General features: G+C 50.0%; 1 long non-coding RNA gene across 1 annotated transcript; it reads right to left on the minus strand.

The window, feature by feature from the left end:
- Positions 1-448: 448 nt before the first annotated feature.
- On the minus strand, positions 449-9,664 carry LOC116808925 (uncharacterized). Its single transcript, XR_012058171.1, has 5 exons — positions 9,395-9,664; positions 7,772-7,979; positions 5,010-5,160; positions 3,451-3,550; positions 449-818 (listed from the first exon to the last, which is right to left on the minus strand). It is a non-coding gene; the product is annotated as an uncharacterized lncRNA (long non-coding RNA).
- Positions 9,665-18,507: the final 8,843 nt, after the last annotated feature.

Consider the following 18,507-nt stretch of genomic DNA (forward strand, 5'->3'; position numbering starts at 1 on the left):
CTCTGGGTCAGGAAGTCTCTAAAGCACAAAATATTGCAGGCAGGAAGGATATCATGGGGAAGTGTTTGGCCATGATCACACTGTCCTATGTACTGGTCAGTGCTGGGGACAGGGGCTGAGCCTTTGGACCACTATGTCACACCACAGCCATGACATCATTTACCAAATTTTGATGGTGGAGATAGAGAATGGCCCTTGCCACATACCGTGAGACAGGGAGTGAAACACCAGGCTTGGTGTGTGTGTGTCACCCACCCCTCTGTCTGCTTGCACTGGCCATGGCCTGTGGGAGCTACACCTGTGCACCTGGAGAAGAAAACAGAAACATCTCCAAACCTGGACTCCTCCTTTCTGCTCAGTGCAAAGGCAGGGCCCAGCCTGTCATAGTTGAGACAGAGACAATACAAAGAAACACTCCATTTTTAGAAGGCTTCAAACCTGGTTTTATTACAACCTGCATGCTTTTTATATATTCTTACAAATTTCATAAGTGTACACTTTACTCTTTGGTCACAAGAGACAAACAAAGTGCTCATTGGAACAGGCAGTTGCAGATTTCTCTTATTTATCCTTCTTTCTTTCTTGGTTTCTATGTCAACGACCTTGGTAGAAAATTCTTTCAGGGGTAAACATGGATCTTCTTATCAAACATGGATCCTCTTATCAAACTTCTCTCTGGCTCACAGAAGTTGCTGTAAAAACTCTTCCACACCAGCCCAAACTCCTCTGTCTTCTGTGGAGAGTCTTATCCAGTATTTAAAATTCCTCTGCCAGCTTGCTGTGGGACCAAGCAGGATACCCTGAGTGCCAGACTCAACCTGTGAACATAAAGTGCAGTGAGGTTGGCCTAGAGTCCCAGGGTGTGGTGGGTTTCACTCTCTGACAGTGCAGGCTTCCCATCCTCTTCCCTCTGGAATTTTTCACATTCCCTTTTCTTTATCGGTGTTACCGAATCCACATAGATGATATGAATGTGAGTGTATGTTTGTTAAAAAACCCAAATACATTCCTGAGATGCAAAGACTGTTTTCAGTTCATGGGTTTTAAAGGGGCATCTGCCACAAAGGGTTGAGGGTGGTTAATACAGCACATTCCAGCTGCTGGCTGAGAGGAATAAGCAGCATTGCTGATAAGCTCATTTGATAAAGCCTTTGCTGGGCACTGCAGATGCAGGCTAAGCCCAGCCTTTAATACTGTCCCAGTCCCACAGGCAGCACTCTCAGACAGGGCTGCCAGGAAATATTGTAACCCCGTCCACCTCTCCTGCAGCTTTCAGTGAGTCCTGACAAGTCCCCACCGTGCGGTCTCACATGTCACAGCTGTCACTGGCCTGGCCATAGATCACCAGCTGATACCCAAACAAATGCAAGCTGGCACCAAGGTTTCACAGGCAGCACAGACCTTTCTGCAGCTCTGTGAGGTTATGGTGTCCTGTAAGGTTGAAGCAATTATTAAATCCCCTATAATCGTTCCAGCTGGTCACTTGACCACAGAATATCTTTTCTGTTGGAAGCTGCTGATGTTGCCCCATGAGATTCAATGCTGGGGCTGGGTAATAACAGCCTTCACCTGCATGAGCTTGACCCATCACAAGAAATAATGGATGGGAAGGAACTGTTCCAGGAGAGGAAAACAGGGTGTGATTGTGGCCTCATCTGTCTGCTAGAAAAGGCACAGGATTGCTCTGTCCCCTGGTCCTCACACTAGAGAGAACTGGGTCCCTGTGGAATCACACTGGGCTCGGGTGCTGCTGATTGCCAGGCTACACTAACCTAACTCACAGCTGATGTCTCACCAGCTCTCATGGCATCCTGTCAATTGAGGAGTTGGGAAGGGAGGATCTGGGCTCAGGGTGTTTTCAGGACATGCAAGACATGTGCCACTTGAAATGTGGCTCATCTCCCTTCTGAGCCTGAGCAGAGATGAGTTGAAATCTGGGATCTGCACTGGGTTGGATCCCAGAGCCCAGAGATTTGAAAGCCAGGGCTCATGTGCTGCACTGGAGAGCGAGTGGTTGTTAAAGTTATACACCTCCAGGGTCACCCCTGTGCTCATGGAGATGGCCTGAAACCAAGGCAAGGAGCTCCTAGTGACTTCTCCATTTAACACCAGCTAAAGCACAGTTTTCCAGGCTACCCTGGGTTGAAGGATCCAGAAGAAAAAAAAAAAATTGCTTTTGGGTTCTGTATGACTTGAATTCAGCAGGAATAGTTGAATGTCTGGTGTTGCACGTGGACACCAGGCTGTGCCTGAAGGAGCACAGGGGCATTCCCCAGCCCTTCCATCGTGGTCCCTGCACCATCAGCACTTTCCTCCACTGCTGACCCGGAGGTGGCACAACCTCGGGGCTCCCCAAATGTGCTGCTGATCCAGAAGGCATTAAACCGTTATCTCTGTGTCTCACTCCATCAACATTTTTTCAGTCTGTATTAAAAATCCTACTATGGTTTTTTAGCACAAAAGGGGAAAGAAGAGAACCTTCTATGTTCAGGACATTTGGGACATCACTAGAATTTCATCCATCTGTGATTGGCCCTCAGACCGTCATACTCAATTTATTTCTCAGCCAAAGTTTTTCAGCCATCTGCTCAAGTGGAACAGCTTCCAGCATTTATTCCCAATAGTGCTCCTCTGAGGGAGCACATGGATTTTCTCCAGTACGACAGCATCACTATTTTCCAAAAAAACCCTCAGCCCAACCCCGCAGTGACTGGCGGGGAGCCCTCCCTGCTCTGCACCCCGACCTTGAATTTTAAGCAATTGATCAAGAAAACACAGAACAGTTTCTGTTCCACTCAGGACCACCGTGACTGATGTTTTTTCAAGGGCTCCTCTGCAGAGATGTTAATGAGGTCGCCTTGGATACTCAGCTTAAAACGGTGTCGCTTCAGCTTCTTTTATGTCAGCAATCAACAACAACAACAACAAATACACAACAACCCATCAGTGGATCTGCTTGAGGAGGGGTGGGGGACTCCTGGCAGGTGACTGGAGCAGATAGTGATTCACAGTCCACCTGCTGCCAGCAGTTTGGTGCTGAGCCTCTCTGATTGTCTACTGGAGCATCAACACAATGATCTCCATAATTATTATGTCCTTAAATTGAAAAAAAAAAAAAAAAAGATTAGAAAAGCCTGATTTTTCCAGCCATCCTATTGAAAGTGCCCCAGGAAAGGACTTCAGATTGGGAGTAATAAGAGGTTCAGGGACAGTCAGGGAAATAAAAAGCACTTTCTCTGTGTGAGCAGAGGAGAGGCTGTGTGTTCTTAGGGAATTGTTTCCTGGGCTGAGACCCACTTGCATTACTCCTGCTTAATGAGTTACCATCCATCAGCTGAGCTGCAAGAGTGGCCCATGTCCAGGTTTAAAAGCAGGGGGAAAAACACCTGAGGCAGGGATACCAGGCAGGTGCATTTGATGGTTTGATGATGTACATAACACAGTGCTCACCATGACTCCAAACAAGTTGCTTGGCTTCTCTGAACCTCAGTTTCCTGCCTGGTGAGCAAGGGTAAATTCAGTGCCACATCTCACAGGCTTCACTGGAGTTCTAAAGGAAAATGTGGAACCACAGATGGAAAGGTATGAGCAAGTTCAAAGGAGTGGTTTTGGCAAGCACACCTTTACATATGAAGTGAGACTGGACTGATTCCTCAATTAGCAGATTAATCACTCTAGAAATGTTTATTATTACTTTATTATATGTTTACTACTCCATTAATCCAGTTTATAGGAATATGGAGGACCTACTTCTCTAACCCTCACCAGCAATGCCCAAACATGATGACAGAGAGCATCCTCAAACCCTAAGTAGATTGGCATCATGGTGTGAGCACCCCTTTCCTTTGAGGAACTGCAGGTGAGCCTGGCACTCAAAGCCCAGACTTAGGCCCTAGAACATAGAACCCAGCCTGGCTCTGCACCTCCAGGAGTTCTGTCTTTTCTATCCCTTCCTTCAGGGAGCTGCAGAAGTCAGTTTGATCTTCCTCCTATTCTCCTCCAGGATGAACAAACCTGGCTGGTTTTGCCTCTCCTTGTACCTCAACCATCCACCAGTGGCCTCTGCTGGACCTGCTTCAATCTGTCAATGCTGATTTTGTCCTAGGAAGCCCCAAACAGGACCCAGTGTTTCCAAAACAATCTCAGAAGGGCCAAACCAAGGGGATTCTCACTCCCTTGGTGTGCTGCCTGCCTCCTTGCTCACAGAGCTGAGGGTGTGGCTCACCTCTGCAATGACCCCTGTTCAATTCCTGAGTCCCCCACAACCCCACCTCCCTTCCTATCAAGCTGCTTCCCAGCCCAGCTGTCCCCTGGCCTGTCCTGCTCCCTTGTGAGGTTATTCCATCAGGACTGTGCACTTGTCTGCCCATTTCTCCACTCCCTCTGAACAGCAGCTGCTGCCTCTTGGGTGTCAAGTGCTTCCCTCCCCGCTGCTTCCTTTGGTGGCTTCTGAAAACTTCCTGAGATTGTGCCCAATTATCCAGGCCATCAGTACCAGCCCCCCAGGATCTCAACAGCAACGAGTTCCAAGTGGGCTCTGTACTTCTGATCACCACCCTGTGAGTGCAACAGTCCAACCTATCCTCCAGCTTCCTTCTTTCCTATTTACTGGGCCCATATCTCCCCAGCCTGGCTCTAGGGAGAGTGAGCATTGAAAGCTTTGCTACAGCTAAGGGAAACCACTCAATAATCCCTTATTCACCCCTGTTTTCTTGCCTTTCCAGGTAGTCAGGTCCATCAGGTGTGATGAGACTTTTGTTTTGCTGGGTTCAAACCAACCCACCCCTGATAGACATTCTCCTACCCAAATCAACAGCTTTACAATTGCACCAGTACTATTTCTGTGAAAGAGTCACAGAATCACAGAATTACAACATCCTTCAGGTTGGAAAAGGCCTCTGAGATTACTGAGTCCAGCCTGTGGCTGAAAACCATTTTGTCAGCTAGACCAGTGTGCAATCCTTTCTTGAACACTCCCAGGGATGGTGACAACCCAATGCTTGACAAACCTGTCTCTGAAGAAATTCCTCCTGGTGCCCAGCTTAACCTCCCAGGCACAGCTTGAGGCTACATTTCATCTACAGGTGGTGTTGATCCTGCAGTAGGCATGGTCTGTGCATACAATCAGAGCTGCTCCTTCATCCAGAGACTCTAGAGCTCCTTGTCCAAATAGATGGGGGGGCAGGAAGACAAAGACACGTGAGACCACCGGGGATCATTAGTCTGAAGTTGGATGTTACAGTGGTTTAGTTAAACTGTACTTACAATGGAAAAAAAAAAAAAAAAAAAAAAAGCTGAGTTTCTTCTCACTTATTGTGGACATGAGGTAAGCCAGGATGAGTGGAGGCTACTTGAATTCTGAACAGGAATGTCCACATAGACAGTTTAATGAAGTTTAGCTAATCCAATTTGCAAAGGTTAATTCAGATTCATTTTCCTGGTTGTCTCTGTGTAGATAAGGCCAAGGTCACTTCCCCAAGGTGGCTGGCTGAGCCAGGCACAAGATCCACACTTTCTTTCACCATTACTTTCCAAGGCTGGTTTGTCCTGATCCGTGTACCCCCTGCACAGAGGAACTCAGTTTCTCACATTTTCCTCCATCAGCATCACTGATCCTTGCTGATGAAGATCACTACAGACCCTTTTCCTGGGTGAAATGGAGCAGGGTGTTCCTGGAGCCACAGCTCACACTGCAGCTTGGGGGCAAACCACAGCACACAAACAGGAATTGGTGATGCTAAAATCCCTCCCAGGAATCCAGAACAGCCCCAGCATCTTGCTGGTAGAGGTGAGCACTTCCAAGCACTCCAGCTGGCTGACAGTGCAGATCTCCTAAATCATCCGGATGCTGTTTCTTTCTGACTCTTCTGAGCTCTCGCATACGTAAGTGCAGTTACCCAGAATCTCCAGCAAAAGCAAGAGAGGCAGTTTGGGAAATGCAGCTCCCCTTTGCAGCCCTGCCAGGTGCAGGCTGTGATGGGACCTGATGTGTGGGGACATCTGTCCCACAGTTCTTCCAGCAGGGTTCTCACCTCTGCTTCTCAGCAGCTGGTGCTGGCCCCTGCAATGCCCCAACTGCTCGTTAGGGATTGAGATCCAAAGATATTTTAGAGGATTTAAAAAGGCATATATAATCTAACCAAAACTGAGGAGCTGCCTTAGCCTTAACTGAAAACTTTCCCAAAGGAGTTTCAATCCTAGAACAAGGAGCTTACATCTCCTAGTGCATGATGAATGGGTGCAGGAGCTATTCTGAGCAGCAGGCAATAGTGAATGGTTACATTTCCTTGGCCAAGATGAGGAAGCTTTAAGTAACTAATTAAAAAAAAATCAATAGAAAGTCTTTTCCCACGATCTTTTGCCATGAGTCCTTGGCAATAATTTCAGTGCTCACTTCAAAGAATTGAGGTCTCTTTTCTGGGCCTCTTTCTACCATGGCAAAGGAGTTTACAAAGAGAAGTTGCTCGAGCCCAGTAGCTGGCTGTTAGCTTGCTGTTCTGTTTTAGGGAGGACTTGCAGTCCCCAAGTCCTTGTGATCAGGGTCCCTGCATGGGTTGTCCTGTAACCATGACATGTGTCCACATCTCTGGTCTGTTGTCTCATTAGAAGATAATTGTATTTCCTCTGGACTTACTCAAGTGATCATTTCTGATGTTTCCATGTGCAGCTCCTCATCCCCTTCCCCACCACTGCAGCCTCTCCCTCAGATCTGAAGTGCCCTGAACTGTCCAGGGCTTGGTCCCTGCTGCAAGGACTTCAGCTGGGAAGTGAAGAACAAGACAAGGGACAGAGGGGACAGAGAGTGGGAGTGTGCAGGAAGCAAGGATAGGTTTTCTGCCAGCAGTGGTGAGAAGTGCTCTCCCTTTTGCACTGTCACTGTAGCCTTTCCCTCCACAGCCCATGGCACAGCTGGGACATCACCCAGTTGAACACAATCTTTACTTCCCACATCTGCCAAGCGTCTCAAGAGGTCTGTCAAAAAGAGTGCTGAAGGTGTGGTGTCCTCTCTGTCCAGGAGGATCTGCCCATACCTTGCTACTGGATCTAATTCACTGAAGATTTTGCCTCATTACAGCAAAATTTTAATTCCTCTTGGGCAAGTGAGAGTGCTCTTTCTTCTTGGTCTGGTTAGCTGCTTCAAGACAAACCCCAAATCTTCCCTGAAATTACTAAGAAGGGACCTGGCTGCTGCCCCTCCCCTTCCATCTGTGATCTGCTGCTACATTTTGCTGCTCTCCTCCTTTTCAAGAAGAAATTTAGTGGAGACACCTGGGCAGCAGACCAGGTGTGCTGTGGGGTGTGTGCTGCACATATCATGGAGGAACACATCCTTCCAAGTGGGAAAGGCCAGCTTCCACAGCCAGCTCCCACTGTCCCTGTCTCATCTTCCCAGCCTGACAGCTTGGTGACAAATCTGAAACAGAGTCTGAGCTCATACTGCAATATCTGCAGGAAAACCCTCACTTTCCTCTCACTGGCCTAAGAAACCTTAAAGACAACCTCCAACTCTTCTTTATTCTCCCTCCCACAGTATATTCTTTTTAGTGCATAGCCAGCACAAAAAAACCCAAAAAAACCCCAACAAAACAAAAAACAAAACAAAAAAAAAACAAACCAAAAAACCAAAAAAAAACCAAAAAAAAAAAACCCCACAAAAAAAGGGATTATACTAATTTCTACTATTTTTTCTATTTCTACTGCTCCTCTTTCCAAAAGCTTTTTGAGACAAAACAGGCAATTGGGAATCAGATCCTCAAGGAGGTGAACTTACCTTGACTGTGGAAAGATGGCTTTGGGCCACATCAGACCGTTTCTGCTTGGTGACGAGAGAGCCAGTCACATTGCCCTAACTGATTCATGTATGATTTGTAGCATTATATTCTGGTCTGAGTTTCTCATGTTACCCCAATACAAAGCAGGACTCAATTTCTTCTTGTAGCTCTAAAAGGCTGTCACGAGGCAGTGGGGCTCTTCTGCAGCTGAAGAGCATGTACAGAAAAGTTCATATAGCAAATAAGTGTAATTTTTTAACTTAATACAGGCTAAAGAGCAGCTCTAAAGACAACCTTTCATTACTGTCTGAAATATTGGTCCTTTCTGTTTTGAACTGAAGCATCAGATAATATTTAGGTTCCTAAAATATATATATATTATTTTTTATGGCAGGGAAAGATATTAATAACCTTGGGTCTATTGGGTCAATCAATTTTATTATGACTAATACAAGATCCTGTTTCTTGCATGTAAACTCAAAACCCAGGATGAAATTTAGAACCCAGTCTAGGTGCTCAGTGCTCCCCAGAACCTGTCCCATGTGCTCAGTCCTCTTCCCAGTGACTGTAACCCTCAGCTCCTGCCTTGTTTGCAGGTTTTTCCTGGTCATTGCATTGGCAATTTTCCCTGACAATGTGATAATCCTTGTGTTTGCTGCTGGGTTCCCTGGGGAGGTTCCCCACAGTGCTGTCAGTCCTGAATGGAGGGCTCTGATGCATTCTCCCTTTGCTGCACAAGGGTGCTCCTTCCATTGACCTGAGATGGCTCAGGGAGGGTCTGTAAATTGAAGCCTAGAAATAAATAACATGTTCTATGATAAAAATATCCCAGGAGATCCCATGCATTAGGGAATATCAATTCTTTGACTCCCTTTGGGACAGCAAAAATGTTCAAAGCATTGTGAGGAGTGAGCATCACCTCCCATTGCCTAAAGGAATGGGAGGTTTGTGGCTGAAATATTGAATGAGCAGCCTGAAGGTCTGGGTCTATTTTAGACCAAATATGGCCTTTGAGAGGGCTGGGATTTTTCAAGAGTGCTCATCACTGCTCCAGTTCTGTGCATGAAACCTCCTCTGATCATAACTAAGGAACCACCCTGTGTGCTTCTGATTGGCACCTGTAAAATGGATCAGATCCTTCTGAGCTGCTTCACAGGTTGTGCTGCTCAGCCACGGTATCAAGCAGCACCTCGGAAAAGCCCAGGTGGGAACAAGACCTTCAGTAGTGCCTGATCTGGGAGCTGGCAGGAGATCTCTTGGGTCTGAGCTCCAGTGCTTTGGAGATCCTGGAGCCAAGGGCAGCTGCTTCCCAGCACGGGGCCCTGACACACGGTTCAACAGTGCTAGGGCCAAGAAATAGGGGTTCCTCCCGCTCAAAGGGGACCCTCAGGCTCGCAGGTTCTGGGGGTGGCTTTTCCACTGTAGGATCGGGAGTATCTGGGATGTCACCTGGGGTCTCCTGTATCTCCTGGGAGCTCTCTGGTTTCAGGGACTGGACACCCTCTCAAGCAAACTCAGGGCTCCCCAGGCTGAGGTTGTCCCAGTTTCCAGTTACCCTGCCAGTGCCAGATCTTTGAGAGATTCACGCTCCCAGGACACCTGAAACAGGTCCCTGCACTTACCCGCTGGCCTGTGCGAGGTGAGGCTGGGCTCAGTTCTACAGGAAAATTGTGATTTTTCCAGTCACTCGCTGCTGTTCTCCCCTAACAAAAGGACTGGGCCTGCTTGCTGCAGAACATTTGTGTGCTGTGTTCACTTGCTGCATTGTCCTGCCCCGGAGCTGCGGGCGGTTCAGCGGAGAGCGAGTTCTCCCAGCGCCAGCTGCAGCCCTCAGCCCATGCACCACCGCTCCCTGCCAGATTGCACTGAGAGCACAAAGGAGAAGAAAGGAACTGGCTCCTTGGCTGGTGTTTGTGCAGTTTACAAAGCCTCTTTTGCAGGTTTCTGGTCCCACTTGGCCCAGAGCTGCTCTGCTGCAGAGCCCAGGGAGAGCAGAGCAGAGGGCGAGCAGGATCTCTCCTTGAGACGGGCTGCCAGGGAATGGGGACACTGGCACCTCAGCACCCTCATCAAGCAGTTTCTGTGCTGGAATCTGGCTGTCCAGCCAGGGATGCATCTTTGCTGTCCCACTGGAAAGTCCTGTGTGCCACCAGGGACCGGGGGATGTGCCATGCTCCGTGCCTGTCATGGATGTAAAAGCTGAGGGAGACTCCAAGTCTGACAGTGGGGACCCCAGGCTGTACCCCTGCACCCCACAGCCCCCCTTGGGCATGGCCACAGCCACCCCTGCAGATGCCAGCCTGCCTGGCAGCTCTCCAGAGGGACACAGTGCACACACCTGAGGCTGCTGATGCACCAGTGTCTTCATTCCTCAGTCCTGGTTTTGGTCACTGGTGATGCACAACATGGTTTTCCATCGTATTTTTGGGGTGCTGCTGTTGAACAGTGTTTTACTTTGGGCTGCCATGGATCATGGCTCATCTTCTGCCTGGCCCTTGTCTAGGAGTGAGGCTGTGAGCTCCTGGACATGGGGACAGCCCCGTGAGGGGCAGTGCTGTCACATCCCCCCATCCAGGGTGTTGTTCTTGTATAAATGATCAGGATCACGTAGATCTGCTTTGAATTTTGACCTTGTTTGCTGTGGGGAGGGGACTGCTGGACTTTGTAGCGTAAATATCTCCTCACAAGTGAAAGTTGTCGGTCCCTGAGGGAAGAACAAAGGAAAATCCTTCTGATTTGAGGGGGAAAGGCCAGAGTTATTTATTTTACAGCTCTGAGGAGGTAAACAGGGCGGAAGAGTCCAGGACAATTAAAATATTGACGGACCAAGGATGACATCTCAAAGATGGGTCTTTTTTAATTTTAAAGCCTGCAGACAGGGAAACAAGCTGACATCATGTCAGATTTTAGAAATACAGCTGAGGAGAAGCCTCCCACACGGTGGCTCCAGCACTGACCAAGGCAGGGCTGCCCAGTTTGGTCTCATGGCTGCTGAGGATGGTTGGCTTCCCTGCCAGAGGCTGGTGCTGTGCCCCCCAGCAAGCTGCTCAAGTAGAAATGCACAGCCTGCTTCTGTCTTCTGAGGCTGCCCTGACACACAGGATCTCTGCACCCGCTCATCACTGGGTACCAGGGTGTTGGGATCTGTGGTATTGATGATCCTGAGATTGTAGAAAGTCTCTGTCTGTCAGCCCCCTGCCAAAGAAGAAGCCATAATTCATCTGTGCAGGTTTCAAGGTTGTTTATTCTGTTTATCTCTAACATGTTCTGCTGCCCTGCCGCAGCTCTGTCCTGCAGGGCAGCGTGTGGGGCTCTGCCCTCAGTGGGATGGTACAAACATTAAATACCACAAACTACCTGTGCTGGATTTACAATAACGTGCCAATATCTGTCACCTACGTTGGACAGTGTGTCCCCAGCCTGAACCAACAGAAAAATGCCAACACCGCAGTGAAACTTGGAGGGCATGAAGAAGGAGAAAAGGGACAAGACACACCCAATTTCCTCCATCTTATCCCCTTTGGACCCCTAATCTAGAATCCTAAAATTTTACTTTTGCACCCATGCCACACTTAATTATTACTTATATCAAACACTCAGAGCTGGTAATTCATCCTGTAAGATTGAAAACTCTTTTCCATGGACAGAGATCACAGACAGTGTCTCTGGGGGCTCTGTCCAGGGGGGTTCCTGACCCCTGCCAGGGTCCCAGATCTGCCAGGGCAGCCAGAGGGAAGCTCTGGATTCCCACACCACTGGAAAACACAGAGTCTGAAGGGAGGGGGAATAACCCCCACAGACTGCATGCTGAACCCCCTCCTCTGCCCTGCCTTGGGTTAAATGCTGTTGTTGTTGATGCACTCTGGAATCACCAGGGGATGTGCTGCGGGCTTTAGCATCAGGCTGTGCTCCTAGAGGGGCAGCGAGGTGGGGACAGCATTAATGCAGACTTCGGGGCTCCACGTCCATCCTGCTGCCGAGGAGAGCGGCGCACGGAGCCTGCCAGGCTGCTGTGTGCGGGGACAGGAGCAGGAGGGGCAGCGGGGACGATGATTCCTGCTGCTGGCAGCGCTCTGGGTGCTGGGAGATGCCCCAGGGGGAGGCTCGGAGCGCTCCGCTGCCTCCCGCGGGTGGGAGCGCTGCGCTGCCCCGGAGGAAGCCCACCCCGGGGAGGGATGCTGCGGAGGGGGGAAAGCTCCGGCACAGCGCTGACAGGGCGAAGCTGCTGGCAGGCAGCTGTCTCCAGGGTGGCTGCAGCACTGCAGCATCAATTAACCTTTGGGGAACTTCTGCCAGGGCCGCTCAGGCGTAGCCGCGGCTCCGCCGTGCCGAGCGATGGGGCGCGAAGCTGCCGCGCTGGAAAGCCGCAGCCAGACGACAAAAGGCCGACCAGGAGCCGCCACCTGAGCCGGAGCGCCTCTGTCTCCTCTCCAGCCCGCACTAAGTGCTTTTATCTCCTCTCCTCGTGTTTACCAGGGCGGCTTTCTCCTTCTCGCGGTGGCAGTGCCGCGGGATGCTGATGGAGAGCGAGTGGCGGCTGCCCTCCGCAGTCCTGGGCTGGCAATTTCCTCGGGGCCAGGCCCCCGACCCCGCTGGCTCTGCAGGGACAGTGTGACCCCCCTCCTGCAGCCCTGCCCTGGCACCCGCCCAGCTCCAAAACAGCCATTGCCCGGCCAGCCAGGGGAGCCGGTGAGAGCCGAGCTGGCTCTGCAGCACAGATGTCCCCACAGCTGGAGAGGGGGCTCTGGGCACAGGGTGTTGGCCCCCAGGCAGCGGTGAGCTCATGGATCCTGCAGCTCCCTCCTGGTCACGGCTCCTGCAGCTCCAGCCCATGAGCACAGTGCCCTGTGTGCTCATCAGGCATCTCTGGAACAGATCTCTGGGAAGAGGCATCTCTGTTCCCAGCCTGACTGGGAAGTCCAGACTGGGAGGTTAGTGGGCAAAATGAGAGGGGAAAACCAGAAAATAACAGCAAGGTTTTAGAAGGAGCAGCAGTACCAGGGAGGTGTCCTACAGGGAGGAGTCTGGTCAGGCTCGTCCGTAAATCATGTGTGCTCCTGCACACGACCTCTTCTTGGCCACTGAGCTCTGCTCTTCGGGGAGCAAGACACTCCTTGGCCAAAGCCCTCTGAGGCAGTCAGGCATCAAATTCCTGGAAATGTGGACTAAAAACATACCCTTCATCCCAGCCTGATGTGGGGACTGCTGTCAGTTCTCAGGGCACAAAGGAGCAGCCAGGGGTAGCCCAGGCCCCTCTGGCACATGCCACTGTCACTTTGGAAGCTGTGGCAGGGATGTGCCATGCTTCCCATGGTTATCCTCAGCCAGGCAAGATGCAACAGGAGCCTTCCTCTTTCACCCTGGAAGAGATGGACTCCTTCATGACCAGGAGACCGTAAGGAATCAGGAGTTTGGGGGGGTATGGCAGCATCCCCTGGATCCCATCACCTTTCCCAAGGGCAGCCTCTCCGTGAGCTCTCAGCTCAGCTGGGGCAGCGTTGCCAGCACTCTCCAGCCCGTGCCTGTTTCCCTGCATGCAGCTTTCCCTGCACGCTCCAAGGGAGCCATTTCCATGCTGCAGGGAGCCAGGAGGCAGCAGCAGCAGCTGGCACCTTCACGTGCCCAGCCTGGAGACACCTTGGCAGCCCCTGGCCGCACCCAGGTCCTGCCCGGCGCCCGCCTGCGTGTGCTCCGTCATGGAAAGGGCCACCTTGGCCACTTTTTCTATGATCTCACCCTGGCCAGAGCTGTGAGTCATTGGAAACCTGCTCCCTCTGGGGCTGAGCCAGAGCTGGCTGAACCGATGGAAAGACCACCAAGGCCTTTGGGACCAGTCTGAGCTGCACGGCTGCTGCAGCCCTCGTGGTGGGGGACAGCGCATGGTGGCAGGAGTGCATGGTGGCTGGGATCAGCTCTGTGGGGAGCCCCAGGGGTGCTGCCACAGCAGCTGTGCCTCTCCTGCATCCCTGAGCCACCAGCAATGGAGCTGCCTCCTTGGTGGGCTCCCATGGCAGTGGGGTGGAGACCCAGCCCTGGCCCCTACACGTGCCATCCTTGGCATCCCCTCCCCTGTCAGATGGTGATTTATAAACCCCTGAGGAGGGGAAGCTGGGGAGCAGCAGGGCAGCTGTGTGGGTTTGTGAATCTGCCACAAGGTGGTTTCCAGTAAGGACAGCTCATTTCTTCCAGAGCATCTGAAAACATGAGCTGGAAATATCCCCACCCGTCCTTTGTAAGCAGCACCCATGGCAAGGCTTCCCCAGGGTGGGGCTGGGGTTTTGCTATCATGTAATAGCTCATGCTGTGTGGATGTTTTCTGTGTGCCTGGTAATAAGCTGCTGAAAAGACAGATCATGTACTGGCAGTAGAAAGGAAAAGTCAAAGCTATCTCTGAGTACAGCTCCAGTCCTGGAGATTTCCCCCTCTGCCTCATGAGTTAGGTGATGCTGGTTATTCCAGAGACTCCCACGTGTCCTGTACATCCTTGCTACAGCCCTGCAGGGAATATCTGCTTCCCAGGACTCCTGGTGCTTGTATCACAGTGGTTGTCTGCCTTCAAGGAGGTGCCTGTTGCACTTGGAGCTACCCTGAAACCTCACTTTGCCCACAGTGAAAGCATCACAGGGGGAATTTCACCTTTAACTTTCAGGTTTGTCATCTTTGGTGAAAAGTGCTGAAATCCCCCAAAATGTCTTTCTCCATCCTGGTGTTTCAGAGTGCTCTGACAGCATTGTGGGTGTCTGGTCACACAGAGTCTGGCACAGCCGTGGACTGAGCCTGGATGCTGACTGATTTAAGCTCCTTCAGCATGATGTAGTAGGATTTCATCATTATATCATAGTGCTGTCACACAGGTTTGGTTTAATCTGAGCAGAAACTGAATTCCCAGAGAGCAGTATATCTTTTAAAATTAGGCTTAGCTAAATGCTTGTCATTGCAGGTTTATTAGTGCTGAATACAAGCAATAATTGCTGCAGCTTCTTATGGACTTGGTACAATTTTTTTTGTGTGTGGCTTTACCTGTCAGCTCCTGCTTTTTAATCTGTGTCCCACAGCTACACAGCAGCAGGTCCCTCAGCCATCCCTCTGAGATAACTAGATATTTGCAGTTTATCCCAGAGATTCATGGTGTCACACATACCATGGCTCTGGAAGTTTGCAGATGGTTCTTGTGCTGGACACCATGGTGCATTTACTGATATTTTGTCACAATGGACTGAGTTGGAAAGTCACCTTTAAATTCTGAAAGCTCTGGAAAGTGATGTTTTAAGAACATCCTTTTCTTAATCTGTGGTCTGTTACAGATCTTTCACCACTCCTTCTCCTCCCAGTTCTGACTAACACTTGTATTTCAGAGATGTTCACAAACACACAGACACAGGCAGAGCTGCTTGGTGTGCACAAATTCTATTGCAGGGGAGGTGAATGCTCCTGTCCGTGAAAAGCAGAGCTGCTCCAGCCCACTGGGACCATTGTGGTGTTACAGGAAAAATCTGAGAGGTGTATTTTTAGTCTTTGAAGGATTTCCATCAATGCCTCATTATCGAGGCAGCAGTGATGTTGTCAAACACACTCTGCATGCCTACCCTGTTTTGCAAAGAACAAAACCATGTAACAGCAAAATAATGCACAGACCAGTGGCTTTTTCATGACCAGTGAACATCAGTTTGGCCCTTTCCATACCTAGATTGCAGGTCTTAATTTTCTAGTTTAAAACCACTGAAGTGTCAAGAAGTGCCACGCTGCTAGTTTGGGTCCAGATGCTGTCACAGCAGATGTCCTGGGCCTGGAGCTGTCACTTCTGTACTAAATGTCCCAGCGTCAGTTTTGCCACGTTACAGGGCACAATTCTTGAGAAGTAGTGGTGACATGACACACTTTGACTGGTTTTAGCTATGACTCTCCTTTGCTTGGCTCTTTGAAGTTCTCCCTTACCACTTGCCAGCTATGGAAAGAGCTCTTTTTACTCTTGTTTTGACAGTGGAATTGATGCCAGTTTTGGGGAAACACTATAAATATCCCCGAGTCTGTGATCTCTGGTGTTAGTATTTCCTGGCAGTGCTTTCAAGAGTATCTGATTGATAAGCACTCAGCACAATGGTGATTCCTGACACATTTTTAAGTGTTCACAGATGTGGCAGATAACCTTGTCCCATCATCTTGGGATGCCAGGTTGAGGGCTGGCCGTAGTTTATTGATATCCATGACTCCATCAAGGTCCACCGTTATCAGTGAGCCACAACTCAGCCAAGTGCTCACTTCATTTCCAAGACACTTTAAAAGATTATCCTCACAGCTTTATCTATTTATTATTTTTAAGATGGGCTGGAGGATGACAATATTTTGGTTTCTTATAGTCACTTTCTAGATTCTTAGAGATAATTAGAGAGCATAAAGCTGTTTTTATAGGAAACATTGCTTGGGTCTTGTGCAAGTGATCTTTTGGGACAACTGAGGTGAAATGGCTTCTTAGGAAATTGTCCAGTTTGTCAGTTTACTCCATTTCATGAGCCTTTTAGTCACAAAATCACCATTATATTTCTGGCTAACACTTCCAATTATCATTACATTTTCTTCTGCTGTGGTGAGTGACCTGCAAACCCACTGATGTTCCTCAGTAACATTAATGAAACCACTTCTACAACCAACTTCTGCATTACCCCAGCTCCCTGGTGCTGAGTTGTTGGGTTTTCCCCTCATGGTGCCTGGCTTCAGAGAGAGCAGGATCTGCCCTTGGTGTCTGTATTTGAGATTTTATCAGAAATGCTCAGTCACCAACAGTCCCCTTCCCTCCCCGTACTCTTCAGTGCGCTCCAGAGCATTGTAATGCCTTAAGATGATGAATACTGTGCACACAACACACCCAGCTGTCCAAGCACACAGTCAGTGGAGAAATGAAGATATGCCTGCCTAAGTAAAAGTTTGATTAATTGCATTAATTAGGCCCTAAGGTATGGTTCATAAAATAAGAGTACAACTGGTATATTGGATTGGGGAATTGACTATGTGACAGGGAACAAACAGTGGCACGAACGGGAGCTCGTCTCTGTCTGGAATGGCATGATAAATTATCAATTAAATAATGGAGAGTGACAAAGCTGCAGTCTGTGAGGGGCGACCTCCAGCCATGGCTGTGGCCGGCCCGGGTGTGTAACTCAGGCACCTCTGTCAGTCTCTCCAGTGCTTCCATACAAGTTTGATCTCCCACAGTCCCACCAGCACAGCACTGGGCTCGTGGCCCCGTCAGCACTGCAGGGCACTGGACCCTCATGGGGTGAGTGTGGGCTTAGCAGCCATGGGGCCACTGGGCTCCTACAGGGACTGTGCCAGGGCATTCACCAGCTGCTGGACCACCTTCTGCCAGACAAAGTGGTGAAGACGTATTAATTCATCCCAAATGCACTGCTTTTGACCTTCCCTTGTGTCACACCTTCTCTTCTCAGTGTGTCCCATCCTTTGGCATCACCATTTTGCTCACCAGGGTCCTGCCCCAGTGGGAGAGCCATGGGTCAGGCTAAGCATGAGGTCCAGTAGGATTTCTCCTCCTGGATTGTGGGACTTTGTGCCAGGTTTTTGTGTGGCCAGAGCTGCAGCTTCCTCATCCTCTTCTGTCCTTGCTGCTCTGAAGGACGGACTCCTCACAGCTCTTCCCTCCTGTGGTGCTGCAGATCAGTGGGGATTTCCTGCTGCCAGACAGGGGCTCATCCTCACCTGCACAGGCAGAGGTGAGTGGTTGGTCTGTGTTCATGGTGTGCTCCACCACAAGCTTTTCCCATTTCCCACCCCAGTACGGAGGAGTGGCCCATTCTCAGGCCGGACCAGCCCCACTCTGAGGGTGCTGCAGGCACAGAGGGCAGGAGCAGCCTCTCAGAGCCCTCCCCACGGTTGTCATTAATGACTCTGCATTTCCACCAAGCCAGCAGCAGCCTGGGACAGATGTGTCACCCCCTGCCCCAGGGAGATGGTGAGAGATGCTGCCTCCCAGCAGCACCGCTTCAGTTTCTTCTAGAAGAACGTTCCTTCAGGATCATTTCCACCGGCTCTCACTTTCCACAGCATTTTCTCTCATTCTGCATTGTTTTCTGTTCCAAGATTTGTTCCATTATTACTTTTAGCATCACACAAAAGCCCTGACTGAGATCTAAGCTGGGCTCTGACAAACAACCTCTACAAGAACACCTCTACAAAGCGAGTAAGCGGGTCTGTCACCAGTGCAGTTGGCAAATATGATATGGGCAAGCCCAGGGGAACTTCAGCACTGACAGCGAGAACTCAGGAGATGGTGTGGGCTGAATGATCCTCTGCCTTCCCTTGGGAATGGTCCCTGCAGCAGAGGAGGGACTAAAGGCAGTGTGAGAGTGGAAACCCAGCAGGGAAACGATCACAGTTCCACCCTGATGAATGGCAGAGTCAGAAAGATGTGCCTGGTCATTAGTTGTGTTGTCTCCATAGTGGGTGTCCAGACAATGTAAGACATTGCTTGAACATTTCTCTTGTCACACGCCTTTGGCAGGGTGGGATGTTGGGGAAGTGACAGCTCTCTGGTGCTTGGTGTCTCGTTCATTCTCAAACCATCACTGGGAACACTCCTCTCACCTCCTGTCTGCCAGATTTCTCTGCCATCCATCCTGTACATTCAGACAGGGCCCTTTCAGGCAGACCAAGACTGACCCCAGTTGTCAAACAGAAAGTAGGGTAGTTCAAAGATGGTTGAAATCCACACAGCCTGGTTTTC

The sequence above is a fragment of the Taeniopygia guttata genome, chromosome 13 (assembly GCF_048771995.1).
Source record: "Taeniopygia guttata chromosome 13, bTaeGut7.mat, whole genome shotgun sequence".
In the NCBI taxonomy this organism is placed as follows: domain Eukaryota; kingdom Metazoa; phylum Chordata; class Aves; order Passeriformes; family Estrildidae; genus Taeniopygia; species Taeniopygia guttata.